A 20,650-nucleotide genomic window follows, 5' to 3' on the forward strand; every position below is an offset into this window, starting at 1 on the left:
TCTCGAGAATTAATGGCATTGGTATTAGTAATGGAAGGAGGGATGGTACACAGAGGGATGGTACAATTTAGAATGTCACGTACAACGAAACAGATAATATATAGAGAAATTATATTTAAAGGGGAGACTGCATGGTCCCATTGAAGAATTGAGGTAAAAGAAGAAAAAATATCATTTTAAAAAGGATATTATTGTAATTTTTTAAATATAACTGTATGGACTTGTATGAGTAGTTCCCATTTGAGAACTGTATGTAAACTAACTCTAATATATATCAATAATCATTCGCCAAGAGATGAGATTCTTTTCTCCATTAATTTTTTACTGCTCCTGCAAGATAAAAAACAAACCAATGATATTGCTTCAGAGTATTGGTATTGGATTCGTCATTCCATTTTTTAATTAATTTTTGTTTTTTAATTAATTAATTTTTTCATAATCTTTAATAACCTTCAACAATTATATTTATTTTCATTTTTACAATCTAATAATCGATAATATAACAATCTCATATGTAAATAAAAATCACATAATTTATACTTGAGCGAGGCAGCGCAAAATGGACGAGACAGATTCAAAAGTTATTCTCAATTCATAGGCTCGTACTTATAAATAATATTCTCAAAATGGCCGGGTCGAAAGCTTGCGACTCGGAACCAATTCAGAATGAACAGTTAACGTAGTTGGACGGATCGTCACGTACAAAAACATAATAATTTTGCGCGTGTGAAAATTGCCTCGTCATGGACGCAAATTGACGCCAACGGTTGAAATTGTCAATTTTCTGAATCGTTGTCAACCAAGCTAGCTCAAGGAATCAGACCACCTCGCGCGCGCCCATATATGGCCAGCAGAATGCAACCCATTTTACTCGACATCACATGCAATTTGGTGACCAGAACAAAATCCATCGTTACCTGCTGTTGCAACCACTATCATTGATCATCTCTTGCTCTCTGCAATGGCTTCCATGATAATCAGCCAACCTCACTTTGTTTTGATACCACTCATGGCACAAGGCCACATGATACCCATGATAGACATGGCCAGACACTTTGCAGAGAGTGGCGTGATTGTCAGCTTGGTCACTACCCCCTACAATGCCTCCAGATTCGAAACAGCCATTCATCGAGCAACAGAATCTGGCCTCTCGATTCTACTTATTCAACTGGAATTTCCATGCCAACAAGTGGGACTTCCTACTGGGTACGAGAATCTTGACATCCTCCCTTCACGAGACCTACTGACCAAGTTCTATGAAGGTCTAAGCATGCTACAACAACCTTTAGAAAAGCACCTCCAAAATCAAAGGCACCCTCCAACTTGCATCATATCTAACAAGTGCCTCTCTTGGACATCCGAAACAGCTCAAAAGTTCAATATCCCAAGGCTTGTTTTCCACGGGATGGGTTGTTTCTCGCTTCTAAGCTCCCATAATATCAAATTTTACAATGCTCACCGTTCTGTCAGTTCCGACTCAGAACCATTCGTGATCCCAGGAGTGCCCCAAAGAATTGAGATAACAAGAGCCCAGCTTCCGGGTTCATTATTTGCTATGCTGCCCGGCTTGGATGATGTCTGCGACAAGATGCAAGAGGCCGAGTCAACGGCTTATGGGGTTGTTGTGAATACTTTTAATGAATTGGAGCCAGGGATCATTGAGGAGTACAAGAAGGCCATCAAGAAGAAGGTGTGGTGCGTTGGTCCAGTTTCTTTATATAACAAAGAGAGTTTGGACAAGTTCGAGAGAGGCAACAAACCCTTAACTAACGAGCAGCAATGCTTGGGATGGCTTAACTCGATGGAACCAAGCTCGGTTATTTATGCTTGTCTGGGCAGTTTATGCCACCTGGTTCCCTCACAAATAATCGAGCTTGGGCTGGGTCTTGAGGTGTCTAAACAACCATTTATTTGGGTGATTAAAACAGGAGAGAGAAATTTAGAGCTGGAGGAGTGGCTGGAGAATGAAAGATTTGAGGAAAGGAACAAAGGGAGGGGACTCGTGATCAAGGGATGGGCTCCCCAAGATTTCATTCTGTCTCATCTGACCATCTGAGGTTTCATTACCCACTGCGGTTGGAACTCAACGATAGAAAGTGTGTGCCATGGGGTGCCAATGATCACTTGGCCTCTCTTTACGGAGCAGTTCTTGAATGAAAAACTGGTGGTAGAAATTCTGAGGATTGGGATTCGAGTAGGGGTGGAGATCCCTGTCAGATGGGGGGAAGAAGAGAAAGTTGGAGTTTTGGTGAAGAAAGAAAAAGTGGAGAAGGCAATAGCGTTGTTGATGGATGGGGGAGATGAAGGCATAAGGAGAAGAAAGAAAGCAAGAGAGCTTGGAGAGATGGCAAGAAGGGCAGTGGAAAAAGGAGGATCCTCTCAATTGAACATGTCATCCCTTATCGAATATATAGCCAAATTACAATCCGTTCAAGACAAGGAGTAGTATGTACATACGGTACTCCCTTGGAATAAAAAGGCAAATCATATATAAGATGTTATGTATTTAATTTGCCAATCAACAAGCGTAAGTTATAAAGTTCTGGTCTTGTAGAATAGATTATAATTAATTGTCATGAGATTATTATGTAGGGAGATCGATGGAATAAAAGAATCACTAGAGTTTTTTTTTATTGTTTTCAATTTATCATGTATGTTTGAAATGAATAAAAATATATCTATATCTATATATATACTATTGTCTTGAACGGGTCGTACATGAATGACTGCTTAGATGAAACAATATTGCTAGGAATCCAACAAACATTGTTTAATTAGGACTTGAAGTCTCACAACGTACGAGACAATAAAATACCAGAAATCATGCGCAATTATACCGTCTTTTTTTTCTTTTTTACGTTACTCCTAATTGTCATATTCTTTCATGCATTTGTATTATAGCTACCGCACGTGTGAAGTTATGAATATGTGGAAAGATGAGTGGTTTGGAATGAACAAGGATTGATATTTAGACAATATATGCAGCTAGCACACCTGTGGGAATTGTAACACCCAGGCCGAGTAAGGCTCAGGTTCACCGAAAACCCAAGCCCAAACCCAGGCCTGGCCCATGAGAAGCCCAGCAATTGAGGGCCAAAAATGGGGCCATTTGGGTAAGTTTTTTTTTCCTCCTTCAGTTTCCTTCTCCACCCTCAATGGTTTCCTCTCTCTCTCTCTCTCCCTCCCTCCCCAGTTTTCTCTCCTCTGATATTTCTTCTTTCATTCACGCCCCACCCACAATTATATCTTTATCCCTCCATGGCCCCCTCACTCTAAAACTCTCTCATTCCCCACAACTACTCTCCATGCCCCACTCTCTCAGATTTTCTCTTAGGTTTCTCTCTCTCTCTCTCTCTCTCTCTCCCTCTACCTCTCGCTCTCCCTCTCCGGCCTCTCTCTCTCTCTCTCTCATTCATAGTCCACTAGCGACCACCGCTTGAAACCTATCATCAACGACCCTAGCCACCGTGAACCGAAGCATCCCAATGCAAACTACCCAGTCCTCCCACACCCAAGGCCACGACAATCACCAAGTGGCACGACCACCTGCACCCTTCAAAATCGCTGCCTTGCGAGACTACCTCCACCTAAAGCCAACGCCACAACTCAGCCATGAGTCACCCACTTACACCTCTCAGCCATGGCCTTGCACCACCACTACCCACCCTCTGTACACCACCATAAAGCCTCTGCTTTTCCACACTCAAAATAGAGCACTGCTCTCCCATAACTCACCTCAGCCGCTGCCCCAAGTCGAAGCCACCCTGGTAAGCCTCCACTACTTAGACCTACCCTTGTGACGCTCACTCACCAACCCGAGTAAGCTCCACTATGCTAGACTTTGTATAAAAGAAATGAAATGAACTAAGGTTAATTTGTGAAAACATGCCTGTTTGCTTTTAAAAGAAATGTGAAAAGAACCTTAGTTATGTATTCTGCATTACTCATGAAATCTGTACAAAAGAGTAAGTAAAGTATTTTCTATCATGACGGGTGTAGACATAAGCAATATTTTGACATTCTATTTTTGAGCTGTACAAAAATAGTGAATATGAAATTGAAAAATTTGTGTAAGTTATACGAAGATGCTTTGAATCCGTTTTGATTATGTGAAGATGCTCTGAATAAGCTTTGATTATGTGAAAATGATACAAATTTATTTAGTACTCTGTTTTTATATGATATGGTATCTGAAAAACTTTTGGCATAACATTCTAATTTTGTTTTGGTTCTAATTCAATGATTCTGATTCTGTTTTATGGCTGGTACCAACATTTATGTTTCTGGGTGCACCTACTTTTGAAGCAAAGTAGTTTTTCTGCGTAGCCTTTCATGTGTGCACACTCGGGGCTCTGAGAATGAATAAAAGGAAAGATTCACATTTTGGTACGGTCTGGTTTGGCAACAAGGGATAGCGCAACCTACGACGAAGGTTAAACATGGACTATGTTTTGATATGATGCGATGATATGAGATGATATGATAAAATGATGATATTCAGTTATAATATGCCAAACGATTTTTTAATATGAACATTTTGAGTTGTCGCTCTGATATTTTGATAAGACGTTTTTGAGATCTGCATATTGAAACTGAAATATTTTGTTTATGCATTATGAACTCTTTGAAAAAAAAAACTTATGTTTACATACTAGTATATGTTCTCTACTTACTGAGTTATTGATAACTTACCTCTTATCTCCACAATATTTTTCAGATAATTTAAATGTTCAGTTGAGGATAAAGATTAAAGACCATGGATGAGATTAATTAAGCATAGTGGATTAAGTACAAAAGGATGCCATGGTTATTGGAAAATATTATTCAGTAAATTTGTTATGTTCTGATGGTGTGGTGTGTTAAGAGGTTGACATTTACATTAATAATTTGTGGTGTTATTAGTTAACTATTTTGAAAATTTTGGTTTAAAACATTGAGATCTATGTGTAATTGAGAATTTGGAGTTTATATCTATATAATGAGATATGATTTTATGTGACATGAAATAACTCTCCAACCCACTCGAAGCCATGGCATTACAGGAATACCATCTTCCATCTCCTTTAATATGAAGAGTAATACGGCCTCTTGGAACGCACAAAATTACTGGATACTTTAAAATTAATGGGTTAAAATTACAAAATCAAATATAATTTTTTTTTTTTCTCAAGAGACAAATTCTTAGGTATAATAACAAGTACGTATGAGTATCATCTTTAGCCCTATCAAAAGGAATGGATGAAATGGTCTGATGATACATCGAGAAGCCATTCATCTCCATTAATAAAGGTAATGTCCATGAAGAGAGCTGCTTCAGATTGGCCAAGTTGCTTTCCATATAAGGCCCTATACGTGTAATTTGCTCTGGGTCCAAAACACTAATACTCACTAAAGAAGACCGTTCTATGTCCAAAATCATAATTAACAACCTTAAAAAAACTTTGATAGAAGCAAACAACTAAAATTCTTGGGTGCTTTCCCTACTAACTCTTGCACGTTTTCATGTCCATATTGTCTTATAAGTATCACTACCATGGTTACCTCACCATTATACTAGTTTTTATGCAAGTGCAGAATATGTTGAAAATATTTGACTGTGATATATATTAAGGAAGATCAGACGTATTACATCAACAAAAAAGATCTCAAAAAATAAACATTTAAATTGGCATGGTTTCATATGATATGTTAGACCTACTTTACAGTATAAATAGTTTTACAATCTATCATACTATATTAAAACAAGTCAGTTTATTGGTTTATTTTTTTCGGATTATTTTTTACTATTAAAGCATTTCTCATAATCAGTTTATGGGCTACCATGCCATGATTTAAGTGAGAAGAGAATGATAGAGAGGATCGTTTTTTTTTTGGAGGGGGAGGACTAATTGTATAACGCCCCGATCCCCAAGGTTCGAAGAGTTAGCTTTTAATACTTAATATCAACTTCAATAACACAACTATAAAATTCAGAAAACTCCATAAAATATTAATCCATTTAATCAACCCAAATATCCAAGTTCCTTCATGGGGACAACAAAAAAAATTCTCAATAACATAAATTAGAAACTCTCCAAAAACTCGAAAATATTCTTAACTCATCAAATCAAAATAACTGAAAAAAATAAATCAGTTTACTAACTACAACTTTCAAATAAGCACTTGTACCCTCAGGCACTTATTCCACTATGATCATCACACCTTACTAAAACTTCCTACTCTTGTTCTCCAGCTGAACCATCAAAATTATCTGAACATATTTGGAGATAAGGGGTGAGTTATCAACAACTCGGTAAGTAGATGAAATATACTAGTATGTAAACATGAGCATTTACAGAGTTCAGAGTGCAGAATAAAATATTTTCTTTTAGAATGCAGAATCAAAATACTTGTTTTCAAAATGCAGCGTCAGAACATGTTATCAAAATATCAGAGTGAAAGTTCAAAAATATTCATAATCAAAATCTCTTTGGCATAACATAAACTGAAACATCATATCTTATATTATCATATCAAAGCATATACCATGTTTAACCCCATGGTAGAGTTGTGCAAAGCACAGTAGATAACCTAGCAGAAACAGAATGTGAATCTTCTCCTTGTTCATTCTCGGAGCGCCGAGTGTGCACATAGGAAAGACCACGCAAAAAACCACTTTATTTCCAAAGTGGGTGCACCAGAAACAGAAAAGTTGGTACCAACCTGAACAGCGACCACAATTTTACACCAGTGGTAAGATCAGAACGGAACATAAACAGAAACAGAATGTTATGCCAGAGGTTTTTAGAAATCACATCATATCATATCAGATTACAGAACACCTTCAAAACAGAACAAAATTAGATCATAAAAATATAATTTATGCACAAAATTTCATATTCGCTCCCTTTTGCAAAGTTCAGAAACAAAATGTCAAAAATAAGCTCATGTCTACCTCAGTCATGCCAGAAAAATGCTTTATTCTTAAACATAATCTCATGAATAATGCAGAACAAACAACCGAGGTAGTTCAATTTTCTTTTCATAACAAAATATGCATACTTCTCAAAAACCAACCTCAGCCCATTTTATTTTTATGCAAAGTCTAGCATAAGAACCCTGCTTACCTGGACTTATTAGCTTTCTCAGAATTTTCCTCAAAAATGTCGAGCAATAATTAATTGTCACCTATAAAATAATTACGTAATTCTCGTAAATTTCTATTTGATCACGTATTTCGATCCTAAGCTTCTAAAATAACTTATTTAATTCCTCAAAACCTAAAATTTCATAACCTAAAATTATAAATCATCACTTCCTAAAATCATCAATATTGATTTAATAACTTTGATTAAAACATTTAAAAGTCTGACTCATTTATTATTGAAAACCAATTATAAAGTTTAATACTAGATAATATAATTATCCCAAAATATTTTAAAATAAACCATAACTATTTTTTAATGGACTAAATCATATCTAAAGTGTAAACAACATTACACAAATATTGTTTACTCTTAAAATAAATCTTTACTTAATAACATGTTAAAATACTTAAGTGATTTTTTGTAATCATAATTAAATAAGAGTTTATTAACACATAATAAAAATTTTAAAACACCTTAGCATAACTTGCATTTCAAAGGGTAAAAAAAATAATTAAGAATATTAGTGTAAAATATAGTTTAGAAGCATGTAATACACTTACGTAAATCAAAATTATTTGAAGGAAAACAGAGGCTACGTATGCAATGGAGATTCACTGTGACTGAAGGAGGTCATGGCAGGGCAGGCCAGTGGGAGGTGGCTGAGACACGACGATAGAACATTGAGAGAGAGAGAAAGAGATGAGAGAGAGAGAGAGAGAGAGACCATGGCGAGAGGGAGGAATTACACACCGAGTATGACGGGAAGCTACGAACATGGGTCACCCAGGGCAGCGTCCAATGGTGGAGGCTTGTCCTCCGACGTCTTCTGCTGTCAACGACATCTTATGTGGCTACGTGGGTAGTGGCTTAAAGGTAGTGAGTATTTGAGACAAAATACTCTGTTTTTTAGAGCCAAAACAGAGGTACTTACGGTTTCGTGTGGGCTGGGCATGTTGGTGATTTGAGGGAGGAGCAACAACGTGGTTGGCTTGGCTTCCAGGTGGCGAGGCTGCTGGAGGCTACAGTGTAATGGAGGCTGTGGGCTGCGGGGTGGCCGTGAGGGTGCAACTACGTGGGAGGCTACGGTGTAGTTTCGGTTTGTTCTTGACTCTCGGTGATGGTGAAGCAACGGTTTCGTGTTGAATGGCCGAGGAGTATGGGTCAACGGGAGTTGGGCTGGCGGCTTGTGGTGTCGTTTTCCGATGTGGCTTCACGGTTGGCCATGGTGGTGCTATGGTGGTGGCTTTAGTTTTCACATGAAGATGGAGGCCAATATGGGTCTCGCTGATGGTGGTTGAAGAAGGTAGAAGCGGCTGCATGGTGGTTCTGTGAAGTTGCTAGGTGCTGCAGACAAGGTGGTGAAAAGCTACAGGTAAAGAAGCACGCTTGATGCTTCGGTATAAGAAGGACGAGAAACACCTCTATGTGCTTCATGGCAGGGATCAACCGAGAGGAGCTTGGGACTGAAAGTACCTTGAGGTGGTGAGGTGGCAACTGAGTCTAGGGTTGAGGATGTTCGATAAGTACATGGGATTGGGGGCTGTACAAAAATTTGTGGTTAATGTGTAAATATATAGGCAGTAAGAGGGGGAGAAACAACATGAGAGACGTACATGCTATGGAGTCTACATGATCACAGGGCATGGGCTTTTGGCTCATTTGAAAAAGAATTCAGTCCACTTCTAGTAGTACAAAAAAATTGATAAGTAGGCTTTTCCCTGTGTTTCGGGTATTGACTCAACCTAAAACAAAAAAATAAAAATAAAAAATAAAAAAAATACATGTAAATCCCAAGTGGGTTTTTCATACATAAAAACCCAAAAATTTTAGAAAGTGAGTTTGGTGTTGGGCTCAGGCGTTTCAAATTGACTAATTAGAACAAACAGAAAAATAAATTAAAAAAAAAAAAGAGACACAAACTGGTGTCTTTCCTCAATCATTCCAACCATCCGGAGCTATGACATCAGACATAAATGTTGTAGAAAACACCGTAGTGGCATAAACTCCCTAGGCTCTCTCGAGCCAGACTCCCCCACTCCCAACAATGCTACATTTCACAAAGGAAAAACCCGTCTGTTCATTCATCGACTGCCTCCCTTGAACCGTTATCGACCCACTAATTCCCCTCGAGACTTCTGTTGCTGTTGAGTAAATGGTCCAATTTTGATACCCCATATGATATGGATAAGGGTAGGTGGTGTATGAGATCCCACATTGCTTGGAAAGAAGTTCTTACTCTTTATAAGGTTTCAATGGGCTCCAATTGTATCATTGACTAGTCATTTTAGAGTATAGGTCATATGGTTTGGGCCTTCCATTGGGGTGTTACAAATTCCCGACGTCCTTGTTGGGCTTGTCCATTGTAGGTGGCACGGCCCAAATCCCACATTTCTGGTTAGGATAGGTTCTAATACCATTTGTAACTCCCCAATGGAAGGCCCAAACCACTTGACCTATACTCCAATTGGACTAGTTAATGATACAATTGGAGTTCCATTGGAACCTTATAAAGAGCAAGAACTTCTCATTCCCAAGCAATGTGGGATTCCATACACCATCTACCCTTATTCATATCATATGGAGTATCACAACATTCCTGTTATAGCAACTTGTCGATATTCTAATCTTATTGCTCAGCGTATGTATAGATAACTAGTGAGATATATATATAGGTAACTCAGGTTGTTGATTTTTATTTTTTATTTTTGTTTCTTAGACACTCATGTTGAATAAGTTCGGTAGGAGTGACAAAGATCGATGTAACCTTCAACCGTAAATGTGTCATTAAGACTTTTACCATCACAACAACTTCTAGGATTCGTAGATGAAAACAAGAAGAATCAATTTCTAGACACCATAAAAGAAGAATAGGTTTCTAACAGCATAGATGAAAACAAGATGATGTTAAAGTCGAATGCCTAAACGGAAAACAAACTAGCAAAACATGTTCTCTTGATGGATCAGGTACTCCTACCTCATAGAAAGATCTGGCACTTCCAAAAATGAAATCGACAGATCCTTGGATGAAACATTGTCTGAAATAATGCCTCCCACAGTCATCATTCGATGTGTCTTGGGCTCTATAAAATCCACATCCATGAAATGCAGCACTATCACTAGTAATTCGAAGCGCCACTGCTTGCCTTCCAACTATTCCCTAGGGTGGGGAAGGAGCTGTGTTCTTTTAGAAGAAACAGAAAAAAAAAATTACTAAATAGCAAAAACTCGTAAAAGATGGCACCCAAAGCTAATGTAAACTTCTAGGCTACGTCATTATGAATTTAGAAAAGATGGGTTACCTTAAAGCTAATGTTGTAAGCAATGATGTTTGGTGCAAAGATGGCAACGGAAGAGCTGTTGGTAGTTCGGTAGAGTTTGCAGTGCCATTCCATGCTATAGCTATGTGAAGATATCCCTGACCTTGACATATCAAATTTGACTTGTTGGCGTCTACTACCACTTTTTCCCTGCCGACATATATACTTGGTATTCAAGCTTTAATGAATCTAACACATTGCAGCTTCATGCATGAATACACATGAAACTCCTCATTTCCCTAATCAATTCTGAGGGGGAAAAAAACATAAAGGGGTTGAAGGCTTTTGAATGAGATAATGACCTGTAGGTACTAGAATCAATAATGATAAGGGTCCTAGCAGTGCTATTCTTAGGAACTGCCTTTACTGCCTTCTAGACGCTACTAAAATTTGCGCAACCCTTCAAATCGACTGTTAGAATGAGGGACACTTTGTAGATGGATACGAGCCTAGACTTCCATCCTGTTCTTGTCACATTTGCTCTTAGGCTTCTTCCGATGATGGTGGCTCGACACGATATGTGTTAGGTGAGATAAGAAATCCCCAACAATACTCTGCTCAACAACCTTATTAAAAATAGCAAGATTGAAAATATCTCGAGAATTAATGCATTGGTATTAGTAATGGAAGGAGGAATGGTATATAGAGAGATGAAGATGGAAAGGAGTGCAATGGCAAAGGCAGAGAGCTGAAAGAAGGTTGTTTTGATGCTCATGGTTGATGGTGTAGGCTTTGTAATTGATGAATGTATTAGGTGAGATAAGAAATCCCCAACATCACTCTGCTCAACAACCTTATTAAAAATAGCAAGATTGAAAATATCTCGAGAATTAATGCATTGGTATTAGTAATGGAAGGAGATGATATACAGAGAGATGAAGATGGAAAGGAGTGCAATGGTAAAGGCAGATAGCCAAAAAAAGGTTGTTTTGATTCTCATGGTTGATGGTTAGGCTTTGTTTGGGGTGTTGTACTTGTACTTTCTTTGTTTTTTATCATGAGCCAACAAGAGTGAGTGCTACATTAATTGGTGTGAGATGTACGAAATATGTGGGTCTTTATATGATCGATGTTGGTTGTGAGAAGATGACATGACTCAAAATAGTGGTAGAGGCTAAATAATGTTGCTTAAAGAAGTGATCAAAAGGAGAAAGAGAGAGATGGAGGCAGCGATGAGAAAAGGAAAATCCATAGAAAGATGGGCAGAAATATTGAAGAAAGGAGAATTCACATGCTGTGCCAAAGCAAATGCAAAATAGCATCAAGTATCAATGATGAAAGCACATAAAGTACAATATTTGTGGGTGGCTGTGTGTTCAGGTGGGGGGCACTTCGACCACTCTGAAACAATGCCAAAATTGAGTACTGGTGTATGTATTGGGGGGGTGGGGGGGGGGGGAGAGAGAGAGAGAGAGAGAGGGATTTTCGGCTAGTTATGGCAATGACTGGTTAGAATCGAAGTTATGGTTCTTCCTTTTAGGCGACAATGCAGAATTCAAACATCATTGACGTTGTCGACTCAAACATGTTTGATGTGCCCTTGTTGAATGGAGATGCTTGCTTTTGGTGGCAAATCCCAATAAGGAAATGCTACCATATGGATGGCTACCTGGGGCTTGTACTTTCAGTTCCCAATCCTATTGAGTGCTTGCTTTTGGCTTCATGAAGTCTCTACATGATCCCATGATCATGATTAAGCTGATTGTGTTCTTCAAGGTATAGACAAAAGGAAAGGATAATTTGTATTCTTCAATTGATGATTGTGTGACTTTGATTTGGGCAAAATCTAGCCAGTGATTTTCATTCGACAGCTGGAGGACAAGGCTCTTCACATTCAGGAAAGACGACAGCTTCTCAATGCAGGAAAACAAGATTTAGAAGTACCCCAGTAAGCTTGAGTTTTGTCACATAAAAACTAAAACTTGTGTATAATGCTCCGGTCCGTAGGGGTCGGAGAGTTATTTCCTGTCACTTAAATTCACATTTCAACAATATAATTATAGACGCCAAATTCCTAATATCAAATAGAAATTTTGACTCAAACTTATTTCCTCAATATAACTAATTTTTCAAAATATCAAGTCATCATAACACAATAAAATTTCTTAATAAAAATCATCAATACTCATAAAAACTTTCTATGCTTAATCCACTATACTTAAAATCATCTCACCCAATGCTTTATAATCTTGATCCTTAACTGAACCATCAAAATATCTGAAAAATACTGTGGAGATAAGCGATGAGTTATCAACAACTCAGTAAGCAGAAAACATATACTAGAGCATTTACAAGATTCGGAATGCAGAACAAAACATTTTCTTTCAGAATGCAGAATCAGAATATTTGCTTTCAGAATGTGTAATCAAAATGTGTTATCAAAAATATCAGAGCGAAACTTTCATAAAACTTTCTTATTCAAAAATCATTTGGCATATCAAAATCTGAAACATAATCTTCATATCATATCAGAGCATCACATCAGGATAGATACCATGTTTAACCCTTAACTCTCGTGGTAGAGTTATAAACCACCATTATACTCGTGGTTGGGTCGTATAACATGTTTAACTCCTATGGTAGGGTTATAAACCACCATTATACCCGTGGTTGGGCCGTATACCATGTTTCACCCCTATGGTAAGGTTATAAACCTCCATTATACCCGTGGTTGGACAGTATACCACGTTTCACCCCCGTGATAGGGTTATAAACCACCATCATACCCGTGGCTTGGCCGTATGCCACTATTATACCCACAGTGGGCCTGTAATGGAAATCGGACAGAACATCAAAATATGACTTTATTCAGAATACAGATTCAGAATCTCATGCCAAGGTTTTTAGATGCCACAACATATCCAAACAGAGTACTAAATAAACTCAGATCTTTTCACATATTCAAAAACAGTTTCAGAACGTTTTCACATCACATGCACAAATTTTCATAAATTTTATATTCGCTCTTTTTGCATAATTCATAAACAAAATGTATAAAATTAGCTCATGTCTACAACAGTCATGACAAAAATACTTTCTATTATACAGATTTTATGCATATGCAAAACACATATCCGAGACTGTTTTCATATATTTCTTTTCAAAACAAACATGCATATTTTCAAAATCAATCTCGTTTCATTTTTTTTTTATGCAAAGTCTAGTATAGGAGCCTTGCTTACATGGACTTCTTCACTTTTCAAAAATTTTCTTCAATAATACCAAACAAAAATTACTCGTCACCTATAAAAGAATCACGTAATTTCCGTAAATTTTCAAGCCAATACGTATTTCAATATTTAAACTTGAAATGCTAAAATTAACCTATTTTAACTCAATACCTAAAATTCTCATAACCCTAAAATACCATCATTTTCCAAAATCATCAATATCCACTTAATATACTTAATCTATTTTCAACTAAATTACCAATCTATTTAAGAAAGCAAAACCCAATGGAAAACAAGCGCACTGAAATAAACTTCAAAACTCTTATGTTTTGTTTTAAAACCAAGAGGGGAAAATTTTAATTTAAAAAATAACTCATACTTCAAGAGAAGCCTTACGAGAAGGCAACAACATTCAATTTTATTTAAAAACTATGAAAACACGAAGGGGTGATACAACTGAGGCATACCGAGAGGTACATGTAGCGGTGACCTGGTGACTGTTGACGGTGGCGCTTCGAGGAGCTCTGATAGTGTATGTGAGGAGGACAACGGACCCGGGGTAGCACAGACAGCGGTTTCTGTGACTCGTCTAGGTGGTTTCCGGCAAGAACGGTGGTTGTCCAAGGAGGGGAAGCGGCTTGCTTTCTCTTGGTAATGCTCATTTTTGAGAGCCGAAATAGAGGTGCTTTTAGGTGGATGTGGCATGGAGGTTGGTAGTGGCTAGTGGTGGGTAGTCGTGTGTGGGAGGTATTTGGGCTGAGAGCAAACAATTGCTCTGTTTTGGCGCATTAAAACAGAGAAGTAACGGCAACGGGGAGGTTTGTTAGGCTGCTTTCGTGGAGTCTCAAACATGAAGCAGTGCCTTGGGAGATGGTTGGAGTTTATGTGCTTGATGGGATTCACGTGTGGAGACAACAACTACTAGGTGGAGATGCTTTACTGAAGCTTAAAGGTTTGCGGCAGTGGTGGTGAGGATGCAGCCTGAAGTTGAACGATGGCTTGGTGGTCACGGCCAGGTGGCCCAAGGCTGATAGTTGGACACGAGGGTGTTGACGGTAGTGTACGGGAGGGAGTCAAAGTGGAGTGGAGGTGCAATAAGGTAGGCTGCGGCAACCTTATTCTGGGAGTTTCTTCATGTAGGTGGGATAAAAGTATGTATATATAGGTGATTGAAAACAAAGAAGAAAAACATAACGATGGTCTTTAAGGAAAGAGAGACGTATGTGCATGGGACTATAAGGGTGGAAATTGTGCATTGTGGGGGTTAAAAAAAAAAAACTGACGTTGGTTCTCACGAGTTAGGTTTTAAGGTGATCGGGTAGGATCATTTCAAGTATATAGGCTCACATATTAGATAATGTGTGAAATTAATAAATGAGTTATTCCCTGAGTTTTGGGTCTCCAATTGTGAGGGGAGGCCTACCATAGAAGGGCTCAAGCCTAGGAAAGCCCAACCATGAAGCCCTGGCTAGAGTAGGGAAGCCAAAAACCCATGGTGAGAGGATCTGGAAGTAAGCGTAGGCCCGGTCAAGATGGGCCTATCGACTCAAGGCTTGGGAGGATCGGGGGTCTACAAATTAGCAAGTCTAATCACCAGGCCAGACGATCACAACATCTGCATGCACCTGGTCCTAGGGTCACAGATCCTAGGCACGAGCCAACCGAGGTCGGTGTTAGGAAATCTGGCACAGCATGGAGTGTCCCATGAGCCAAGGATGGCTCGCCCGTGATCTGACATCTCCTAGCATGACGGAAAAGTGCCGGCTGCATAGATGTAGGACGACAGGCACGAAGCGATCTCTCGCTAGGCCACAAACTGGTCCCACTAAGGCGACAGAGAATGGATGGTGGCAGGCCTAACGTCTGACATGCCACGATCTCCCTCGACTGAATGACCCGACTCAAGTATAAATAAGGGATAACCCTCCTATGGGAGACTCTCGATTCAACCTACATAACTGTTTTACTTTGCACTGTATTTTCCTTCTCCATCACCAGAGAACAACCCACTGACTTAGACATCAGAGTGACCTCGGAGGCTATGCGAGCCTCTCTTTCTTCTTAGTTGCAGGCACCAAGGAGCTTAGCCTTTGTGGAACTGTTCGGGCTGCGAAACATGACACCAACAGTGGCACCGTCTGTGGGATAAGTTTTTCCATAAAAACGTGTACTTCGCATGCCAGGAAGGAAGGAACGATGGAAGCACGACTTGCAACCATGAAGGACACCATCAGGAAACTAACGGACGAAGCTGGGATGCTCTACTAGGAAAACGTAGCCCTCAAGTTCACAAATGAGGAGCTGGCAGGAGGGGCAGAGCCAAGTGGGAATGAGCAAGAGGGTTCGCGAAATGCACCTCAAAATCTGAGAGTTGGGAGACAAATGTGCGGAAATGGAGAAGAAGATGGACACCCCTTCAACTGTAGACCAGTTGTTGATCAGCTCAGAGCCGCTCCTTAGGTGCATCTCACCAGACGAAACCTAGTATGTATTGGCCGAAATCAATGAAGGGATTTGTGGAAGCCATTTGGGAGGATGGGCGAGAGTAACCAGAGCCGAATACTACTGGTCCCATGCCCTCAAAGATGCTGAGGAATTTGCCAGAAAATACATCAAGTACTAGGAGCACGAACCGGTCCCCCACTGTCCGGTAGAGGAACTGACCTCAATTATGGCCCCGTCGCCCTTCGTCAAATGGGGGCTGGACCTAATTGGGCCCTTCCAAGTAGTAAAAAGGGGGTAGGTTTGTCATGGTCACGGTCACGGTCAACTACTTAACAAAATGGGTCAAGGCGGAAGTGCTCGCAAGCATCACCTCCCAGGCCATAACAAAGTTCTTGTGGAAGTCGGTAGTTTGTTAATTTGGTATACCGCATGGCTTTGTCTTGGACAACGGGAAGTAGTTCGATTGTGCACACTACCGAGAATGGTGTACAAAAATCGAGATTGAGGTAAAGTATTCCTCGCCAGGCCACCCCCAAGCCAACGAACAGGCCGAGGCAACCAACAAAACTTTCCTCTCCACCCTCAAGAAAAGAATCAAGGCACACAAAGGAGCATGGGCTGAAGAGCTCTCAAACTATCGTCCAAACCCCTACCGGCGAAACACCCTTCGCTCTCACTTATAGGAGTAAAGTTGTGATTCTTGTGGAGGTCGGGATGCCCACCTTCCATGTCCAGCAATTTGACCCAGACATAAACAATGAGAGGCTAGCAGTGAACCTGGATGCCCTAGAAGAAAGAAGGGAGGAAGTGGCCATTCGAAAGCGAATACCAAGCGAAAGGCGGAGCAATATTTCAATAAACGAGTTAGGCCACGATCCTTTAAAGTGGGTGACATGGTGTTACAAGAAGCGGGAGTAACCTCCCCGGAAGAAGGAAAGTTGGGAGCACGATGGGAGGGGCCTTACATAGTTGCCACAAGCAACCGACCTGATTCCTACCACCTCAAAGACAGCCAAGGGCGCGATCTGCCTCACCCCTGGAACGCTGAACAGTTGAAAATGTTCTATGTATAGAGATGAACGGAGGGGACTTTACCGCGCCCTATATGTGGCAGCGACATGTACGAAACAATAACTAATGAATGAGAATGATGAAATGTTCCTTTCGAATCTCTTATTGTACAAACAAAACTAAGCCGAGTCCTTACACTCGCAAGAAGATGGGTCCTTTGACTTGATAAAAGCCGAGTCCTTACACTCGTTAGAAGACAGATCCCTTGACTTGATAAAAGCTGAGTCCTTACACTCACAAGAAGACAGGTCCCTTGACTCAATAAAAGTTGAGTCCCAACACTCGCAAGAAGACGGGTACCTTGACTCAATAAAAGTTGAGTCCCTACATTCGCAAGAAGACGGGTCCCTTGACTCTATAAAAGTTGAGTCCTAACACTCGCAAGAAGATAGGTCTCTTGACTCGTTGCGAGGTGCCTTCCTTGTCCAAGGACTCGGAACCAGACCCCGCCCCAACTAAGTCAAGTCCTTACACTTGCAAGAAGACGAATTCCTTAACTCGATAAAAGTCGAGTTCTTACACTCGTAAGAAGACAGGTCCCTTGACTCGATAAAAGCCGAGTCCTTACACTTGCAAGAAGATTGGTCACTTGACTCGCTACGGGATACCTTCCTTGTCCCAGGACTCAAAACCGGACCCCACCCCAACTAAGTCGAGTCCCTACACTCACAAGAAGACTGGTCCCTTGACTCGATAAAAGTTGAGTCCCTATAAACGCAAGAAGACGGGTCCCTTGACTCGCTGCGGGGTGCCTTCGTTGTCCAAGGACACGGAATTGGACCCCTCCCCAACTAAGTCGAGTCCTCACACTCGTGTCCCATGACACGATAAAAGATGAGTCCCTATACTCGCAAGAAGATGAGTCCCTTGACTAGCTGCGGGGTGCCTTCCTTGTCGACTCGGAACCGGACCCTACCCCAACTAAGTCGAGTCCCTACACTCATAAGAAGACAGGTCCCTTGACTTGATAAAAGTTAAGTCCTTACACTTTTGACTCGCTGTGGGGTGCCTTCCTTGTCCAAGGACTCGGAACCGGACTCCGCCCCTACTAAGTCGAGTATCTCGAAGCCTGGCACGAGCACCGTCAGGATAGTACAGGAAACAGAGAAAAGGAAGGACAAGGAAAAGGGTAAGACAATGGATCCAAGAGTGCAGAGTCATTTACATTATCAAAGTATACAGAGTGCAAGGGATTATGCCTGCCAAACAAAAAAGAATATATGTAAGTATTACAAAAGGCGCACGGAAAGCCTATCGCTAGGATGAAGGAGCTGAAGGAGCGCCAGGGAGGAACAGGGGATATCCGGGCTTCCCAAAATTTCTAACAAAGGCCTACTCCTCAAGATCGAGAGGTAGAGACGCTAAGGATAAGGCGCGCAGGTCCAGCTCGAGATGCTGTATTAGGTGTTGCTGCATTCTCTTCAGGCTGTCGCTTTAGTCGTAGACCAAGCGAAGTCCCGGATGGAGTTAGTGTTCGTGATCCAGGACCGGATCTCTTTGGCGAACTGGTTGATATCGCCTAGTTGAGACTTCAGGTTGGCAATCTCCCGAATGCACGATAGAAGATCGAGATTCTTCTGGATCCCCGATTGCACGAGCTCAACGACCCAAGCCGTCGCCCATCGTAACTAATCTCTTAAGTGCAGGGCTTCGTGAGAATGCCTAAAGGTCTCAAATAGCAACTTCGAACGCTGCCCTGCCGTAGAGGCCCGACCTTGGCGAAACTCTTCAACCTTCTTCCATAAGGATTCCATCTCCACCCGGGACCTCAGCAACGCCTCCCGGTCCGACTCCAACTATGCCTGGCAAGCATTCAGTTCTGTCTCCCAGGTGATCAGGTTCCACTCAGAGGAGATGCAGGCCTCCACGAGCCCCTTCTTTTCTGAGGCCAAGCGAGACAGTTCCAGATTGGCGTCGTGAATGAGGTCTTTGAACCTCTTCTTTTTCTCCTTTTGCGTCTAAACGGTAACCTTCAGATCCTAGTTCTGGTCCTTAAGGAGCATTATCTCCTTCACCAGCTCCTTCCCCTCAGTTTTTAGTTCCTTTATCCGCCGAGTTGCCTGCTTTAGCTTAAAGTAACAGAAGCGACTCAAGGAACCGAGCCCCCGGTTGGTCTCTTCCAGCTCCCCTAGCTCATTCCCAATCGTAACGACTAGTTGGTCTGCAGCCTATAGATACAGGAAGCAAAAAAAAAAAAAAAAGGGGGGGGGGGGGGAAGTTCAGTCACAAACAATATAAGTCATAGTCAAGAATGAACAAGTCTGGAAAGAGTAAGCATACCTGGGTGAATAGGGGCCTCAACATGAGGCTAACACACTCGGAAGCATCAGCCCGGGCTTGGTCCGGACCTGAGGGTGGAGGCAGCAAGCCCTCTGCTCCCGAAGAGGATAAGGGACCGGCAGTCACCAGCTGCTAAGAAAAATCAGGAAGAGACCCCCATGTCTTGTCACATGGCCCAGGCGCCACAGGAGTCGATGCCCTAGAATTGTCGTCATCACTTAGATCAATAACCGGGGAGGAAATCCGGCATGATTCTAACGAGGCGAGAGAAGCGTCGGGAATCGGATCCACACCATTGTCACCCCCAATAGTCCATCCCCCTTCGTCCTGAAAGGGAAACCCGCCTGACTCCCTTTGATCTTGGTTCGCTCATCGCGTCATCTTCGTTGCCCACTTCATCCCTGGGAACATTCGTCTCGGCAGGGATTGGGGAGGGGCTTGGCACAGAGTCCGACTTGCTACCCCTAAAACTGGAGGCCGGCGAAGAACTTCACACCCCTTCACGAGACCCAGATCTCAAGAACGTCTCTTCCCCCTCGTCTTTAGTTCCCTCGAGGGCCGGACCTTCAAAGGGAGGTAGCTCTGTCATTCGTAGCTCGGTCAACGAGTTCTCTCGAGGATACCTGGCGACAGTGTCCTCCTGGAGAGTATCCTCGAAGGAGGAGAAGGTTGTAAATGAGCTGGGCTCATGGGGAAAGGGGTGCGCCAGGGAGGCAAAGAAAGCCGCCTGGAGGTCGTAAGCCTCCAAGTCTTCATTAAAGCGAGGCAACGAGCTTTGAGAGAGCTCTGCGGTAGGGAGCTGGTTGAGGCAGAAGAGCCATCAGCAGGAACTGGGCCCCTCGAGAAGGATGTGGTCCCCCAGGATGAGGGGCTGAAGCATTCGCGCTGGTAGACCCCTGCCGCTGAGATGAGCTAGCGCGCACTTCAGACTCTGCAACTAGGCTTCTAGATGCGTAGAACCCCAGGCAACGCTGCTCGGAGGGGGAAAGTCGTGCTGGACCCTTGACCGTTTGGCCGGACCACTGGAAGGGCGTGTGGCTCTCTTTCGGCGAGGGGGGGACGCTGCCCAGGAAATTCCTTCCCATGGCGTACAAGCGATCGGGAGTCGTCATGTAGCCGCGGATACTTTCGTTAGAGTGTACCACACCGGTATTCGACTCTTCAGGGTGAGCGCTCACCCATACCGTAACCAATTCATACCGGTCCTCCTCCCTCCAGTTGAGGGTGAGCTCTAAGCTCT

General features: G+C 41.7%; 2 pseudogenes; one reads left to right on the forward strand and one right to left on the reverse strand.

The window, feature by feature from the left end:
* The first annotated feature begins 955 nt into the window (after positions 1-955).
* Positions 956-2,608, forward strand: LOC121264057 (annotated as a pseudogene).
* Positions 2,609-9,059: 6,451 nt separating this feature from the next.
* On the reverse strand, positions 9,060-14,276 carry LOC121265834 (annotated as a pseudogene).
* Positions 14,277-20,650: the final 6,374 nt, after the last annotated feature.

The sequence above is a fragment of the Juglans microcarpa x Juglans regia genome, chromosome 5D, assembly GCF_004785595.1.
Source record: "Juglans microcarpa x Juglans regia isolate MS1-56 chromosome 5D, Jm3101_v1.0, whole genome shotgun sequence".
NCBI lineage: Eukaryota > Viridiplantae > Streptophyta > Magnoliopsida > Fagales > Juglandaceae > Juglans > Juglans microcarpa x Juglans regia.